We start from the raw sequence: 6,284 nt of genomic DNA, 5'->3' as shown, positions 1-6,284 counted from the left end.
CCCCTGGACGATGCCATTTTGAAGAATCCCAGAGGCCTGTGCAGCAAGGAGGGAGCAGGGGCAGAGAGGCGATGTGTCGCTGCAGGATAGGGCAGAAGGTCCTTCCGGCCAGCTCCCTCCAAATTCTTTTTAAAAGTCTAGCACAGGAACAGGGGTGCGGTCTTGCTGAGGAAGACTGGTGCTGGAGCCTGGCGCCCTGGGCAGTCGGAAGGAGAAACCCCCTGACTGTCCTATGACTATGGACTGTGCCTTTGAGGGAGTCCAGGGCCAGTGAGGAGAAGCCTGGGCCTCTGCGCAAGAAGAGCGGCCCAGAAGGAGAGCCAGGTGAAAGGCTGGCGCAGAGAGCCAGTGAAGACAGCTCCTTGCCGAACCACCCTCCTGGAGGCCAGAAGTGTAGTGAAGAGTGCTCCAGGGTGCTAGGACTGGCCACCAGGAGCAAGAAGATACCAAAATTGTGAAACTCGGCCGCAAGGGGGCAGAGAAATGTCATCCAGAAGGTAGACGACCTTTAATCTTTTGCTGAGACCGCGGGACGAAGTTCGTCGCAGGTCTCGGATGTGCCCCCGGGATGGGTCAGGTCCCAGGGGCTTCCCCCCAGAGGAAGGAGAGGCCGGGAGCGCCCCCAAAAAGGTGCCTACAGAGCCCAGGCTTCTCCTGGGCCCTCACAAATTAAAGTCGGGGAGCGCCGTCACGCTCCCCGTGAATGTGCCCCAGGGGGTGTCAGGAGCCTAACCTGGTCCCTAATGAAGAGAAAGAATTCCAGGGGCCTGGGACCCCCAACTCTAGGCCCCATTGTCTGCAGTAAGGAGGGGGGGAGGGGAGTGCCGTTGCACTCCCCCGCAATTAGAGAAGATGAAGTTGGGGAGCGCGATTGCGCTCCCCATGAAGACCTCCTTGAGGCTCGGGACCCGCAACTTCGGGCCCCGGTGACCGCCGAGAGGAGGGGGGAGTGCCGCCGCACTCCCCTGTGGCAGGAGGAAGGAGGGTGGAGTGCCGTTGCACTCCCCCGAGGTGACTGGAAGTCATGTGATTTGTGAAATCATAAGCAAAGTGGGGTTATGTTGCTAGCAATTCCTGCTAGGGGTCCGGTTGTAGATGCTTAATCCTGTGATTATAACTGTGAGGCCTTTTAGGAGCTTTAATTGCATTGCATTATAACTGTCATAAGGATATGATAAGTACCTGTCATTCTAAGGGATGCTTAGACATGTATTCTTGCTACTGCGTTAGTTGAACAGCAAACCAATCTGTCCGCCACTGTGATTCAAGGGTGTATACTGTATGGTCAGTATGAGATGCTCAGTCAGGGTTATGTGTCACTATGACAGATGTTCCCATTATAAATGCTTGGTGAGATAATGGAGTGGGCTGCCACTGGGATGATGCCAGTGGGAAGGGTCCTCACTCCAGGTTAAGGTCAACCACCTGCATTTGGGGGCAAGATGATGTGCATACATGGGAGTGGTGGTACTCGCCCCCCCTCCCCACTTAGGGAAGGGTGGGAATGTTCTGTAAAGCCACAAAGTAATTACAACAGCTTATATATAATTGTAAATTAATGCATTGTATTGAGTAGTGTGTGCGTGTAATAAATATACTCTTCATTTTAATAAAGAAAAGTATAGACGGGACAATCAATTATTGAGTGTTATTTCTGATGACTTGTAAATGGCGATTACTAGCCCACACCACCTCCCTTGAGTAAGCCTTAGGCTGCTCTGCAACGTTACCCTCTGTAGACATATTGTTTGTACAGGCCTCACAAATAATGCCTCGTTTTCCAACATTGCGGCAGCGGGGGATACATAGTATCCCATTCTGGTACGCATTTATAGCATTTGATAAGTCTAGTTTTGCCACACATTACCTAGGCAGTAAAGAGCAAATGATAGAGCACAAGGCTCTGAGAGGGGTTCAAAGGTTTGGTTATGTGAACTAAAAGTATGGGAAAGGAAAGCCCCCCGCACATATATGTCATGTGAAGATATTATGGTTTAAATGTTAAATTGTATTGTTATGACTGCGTTATGTTGATTATAATGTGATGGCAGGATGGTGCAAGTGTTCTAAGCCATCTTTTACCCCAAGAATACACACACTACACCTGCATGAGGAGGGTGTCTTCTTAAGAGGTATAGGGACAGCAACTGATACCAACATCACAGTTTGGGGTGGATCGGACTTGGGGGTGGGGGGGGGGACAGGAGAAGTAGGGGGTCCTGGGAAATTCCCGCGCTTTTTAAGGGCAGGGTAGGTTTCCACGGGAGGGGCCCCAGCTAGCCTTCTCCCGCTGAAATTTTTCTTGCCATTGGGGCAGGCCAAAACCACTGGAAGGGTGGGGCAGGAGGTTTCTTAACCCCGGGTAGTGACACCCCAGGGGTTCCCCTGGGTGGGGGACCCCAAGAAACTTTTTCCACGGTGGGAGGAGGGTGCGGGAGAGTTGTGTGTTCAGCAGGCCCCCCGGGTTAACTGGTGGGGAGGGTGAGCAACCCAGGGGTGGACCATTGTAGTGGGTGGCCCCAAAGGAGGGTGGCTCTCGAGCTAGGATGTGTAGTGGTAGCCCCTAGGTACTCTAGGTGGGCTAGGTAACTGAGCCAGTGGATATCTGAGAGGGGGTGATGGACACCCTGGATTCCAGGTGAAGGTTTAGTGCTGGACCCTGAGATGTCAGGTGGTTACCCAAAGAATCAACACAATCTCATTCTGGAGCTTGTGTTGTGAACCTGAGGTGGTGGCTGGGACGATGCCTGGCCGGTGACCAGTCAGGTAGGTTCTGGGGGTTTGGACCCCAGAACCCGGGAGCACGGGGTGTTCCCTTAGCTCGATGCAGGTGGTGGACTTCTGCCTGGTAGTACCAGCCTGAAGACGGGTGGGTCCCATCTTAAGTGAAGGGACCCTGTGCTTCAGAGGGTGGTGGTGCAGGCCACCCAGAGATCATGAGGGTCGCTGGACGGTCTCCCAAGGTGCTGCAGGGAGACCAAGGTGGGCCTGGGTGTAGCTGACTCAGGGCTCACGGGCTCTCTGAGGGTACTCTAGAGGGAAAGCGCGTCTCTCGAAGGAAAGGGTGCATAGGCCCTGTTCTCGCAACGGAGAACAAGGAAGGGGTTTAACAGACCAAGAGAACAAGCATTGAAAATGCAATTGGTCTCGCCTTTGATTAAGTTAAAGCCATTTGCTTTGCTAATGGTATTCTATAGCAAAGTGAATGGCTTTAAGTTAATGAAAGGCGAGACCTATTGCATTTTTAATGCTTGTTTTGTTAGGCTCCGGGAGAATAAGTAATTTGCCCAGAATCACAGGATGTTGAGCGTCCCTGCCAAGACTCTAACCCGGTTTCCTAGCGTCGTGATCGACCACTCTAGCTGTAAGGCCACATACTCTCCCCCACCTATTCTTACGTACGAAATTGACATTTTAAGAAAGCACATCCACCAGTCAGTACAGCCTGACGTGTTTATCAACAGACTCTTTGATCATAAGTGTTTGGCAAGGAGAGACAGTCCGGAAGCCCACTGCTAGCAGAGGGGTTGAACCATCCCTCCAAACCACCATGCCTGAGATCCTGTGATGCGGAAGGCTGCTATGTCTTTATTTCGGATGAAAGACATAGGTGGCTGCTTGCCCAGACTCCACGGGCAACACTTTTTAGTAAAAGCATTAGTCAAATAAGATTGCAGAACAATAGACAAGTCCCTCACAAATTTTGTGTGCACGTACAGCAGGAAACCCGTTTATCCAGGCTAACCTGGGGATGCATGGAAGGGTTTAAATATTGCAGACGACTGTGAGAACGCAGCAGGGTGTGTTGTTTGGCTGTTACAGAAGGGATTGTGTCTCCTTTAAGAAACTGGCGAAGCAGACAGAAGGAATGTAAGTACTTCAACAGAACTCAAATCAAAACAAGCTTTCTTAGAACAACCTCGCCCTGGAGCTTCAGTTTCAGACAAGCTTAGCTGGCGTTGAAGGAAAGAAATAACCTCCTGCCAACTCTGCTGCTAAAAAAAGAATGCTCAAAAATATTGTGAACCGTATACTTTTGATTAAACCGGTCTTAAAGGGGCCACCCAGTGCAGAAAACACAAAACAGTTGTGCATCTCCAACAATCACAACAACGGGCAGTCTAGAGACCGTTTCTATGTTTAATGATGTCACCAAAGGTTTTGAGGTTTATTGTGACATGATTCACTGGAGTGCCCCTTTAAAGCAGTAGGCAAAAAACTTCTAATGTAATGGAAAAAAAAGACTCCTTCGCCCGCTCACCACAAGGGATCAGGGCTTCAAGGTGTGCCAGAGCGCTGGTGGACTGTTGGGCCAACCCTATCGATTCTTTTGCCCTCTTACATCTCATATGGAGTAAGTGGTTCCACTCAACAGGATTTCTCAACAATGAACTTATAACAGATCACGGAGCTGGTGGTTGTTTCTCCTAACAACATCCATAATGGAAGTCGCACAACACACCAAGGAACCGCAACTCCATGAGCTACAAAAACGCTAAAAATATAACATTTGGTTTTTGTCAAGTAAGTGACAAAGCCAACAAGCAAACTGAAAGCCACTTGGTATGGATGTATAGCTCTTCATCATCGAAACAACATTAATGAAGGCCCACGTTTGCTCAATAACGTCAGATCCTTTAGCTTTGGCACATCTTTTTGGATGGGAAAACATAGTCCAGGAAAAGCAACAGAAAAGAGACAGGTGGAGAGACAATGGGAAAAATCATACAAAGAAAATCAATGTGAAATTAACATACATGGAAAATCAACAGGAAAGACGGGGGAAGAACAATGGGGAAGGAAGAAACACATGGACAAACAGGCATCCATGTCCTAACTAAAATATAAATATAGCTTGGTGTAGTGAAAAAACAAAAAATAATTGCTCTCTGTGTACAATGCGTGTGTAAGATAAGTAATTTAACGTCTGAACACTCAGTGTACGTTTGAGAAGTAAAATAGTCCTCCATGCTTTCCAATGAATGCACACAATAAGGACTTGAATGATACATCAAACTGTCAATAGCACGAGGTAAGAGGTAAAATCCTTTGGGTGTACATTTTAAGGTATTGCTAACAATAGGTATGTAAACAGGTATGCTGGCATGGTAGAACTAAAAATGGTCGTTGAGGAACTTCTGATGCCAACCAATTGCACAGTAATATTGGAATTACTTACTGCCTGGAGATAATCAATTCAACAGGGGTTATGCACTACAAATTTGCAATAAAGACTTAGGGCCATTTGTAGGTAGCTAAATACCGGTCAGTAACGGCCGAAATTCGGTAAATATCACGTTACCGACCGGTATTTAGGCGATTGAGATGTAAGAGGCCAAAAAGCAGGATTCGGTAATTATGAATCGGTAAATACCGATTCATCTTTACCGAATTCTAAATTACCGAATCGGAATTACCGAATTCTTATTTACCGAATCGTTAAATAGGAAATGGTAAAAAGAGAAAAGAGATGTAGGTAAATTCGGTATTACCGAATTGCATGAAATTCGGTATTTAAGAGTCGGTATTTAACACTGAGTGAAAGCAGGTGGTAATCAGCTACAGTGCATATAAGCAATCAAAAAATGCAACAGCGTGATCACCATGGCGGCTCTCTATGTGATTGCAAGGCGCCTATGTCTACAGGCAGCAGCTATGAGGATTTGGGGACGGGAGGAGCGCATTTACAGACAGCGCATCACACTCTTCCAACAGACTGAGGCTGAGATACATGAAAGGTACAAGCTACACCCCCAAACCATCATGGACCTGATAAGGGTCTTGCACCCACTCCTGGACCATCCAACAACAAGGGCGCACGCCATACCACCACATGTGCAGGTGCTGTGTAGCCTCCATTGGCATCTGGCAGTTACCAGGGGGTGATAGCTGCGGTAGGCGGGGTATCCCAGAGTTGCCTGTCCCGTTTCTTCAGGAAGTTCCTGGATGCCATGATGCAGAGAATGCAACACTACATTAGCTTCCCAAACACCCAGGCTGAACTGCTGAAAACCAAGACAGACTTCTACCAGATGGCACAGTTCCCGCATGTCATAGGCTGCATCGACGGCACACACATTCCAATCTACCCACCAGCAGCCACTGAGTATATCTACAGGAACAGAAAGTCCACCCACTCCGTAAATGTGCAGGTAATCTGCGATGCTGCCAACATAATTACTGACATCGTAGCCAAATTTCCTGGGAGCACCCACGACTCCTACATCTTCCAGAACAGTGGGATCTACACACGCCTGGTTGCGGGAGAATTTGGAGAAGGATAC

The sequence above is a fragment of the Triturus cristatus genome, chromosome 7, assembly GCF_964204655.1.
Source record: "Triturus cristatus chromosome 7, aTriCri1.1, whole genome shotgun sequence".
Classification (NCBI taxonomy): domain Eukaryota; kingdom Metazoa; phylum Chordata; class Amphibia; order Caudata; family Salamandridae; genus Triturus; species Triturus cristatus.
The sequence above is the reverse complement of the archived record's forward strand: the minus strand, read 5'-3'. Positions refer to the sequence as shown.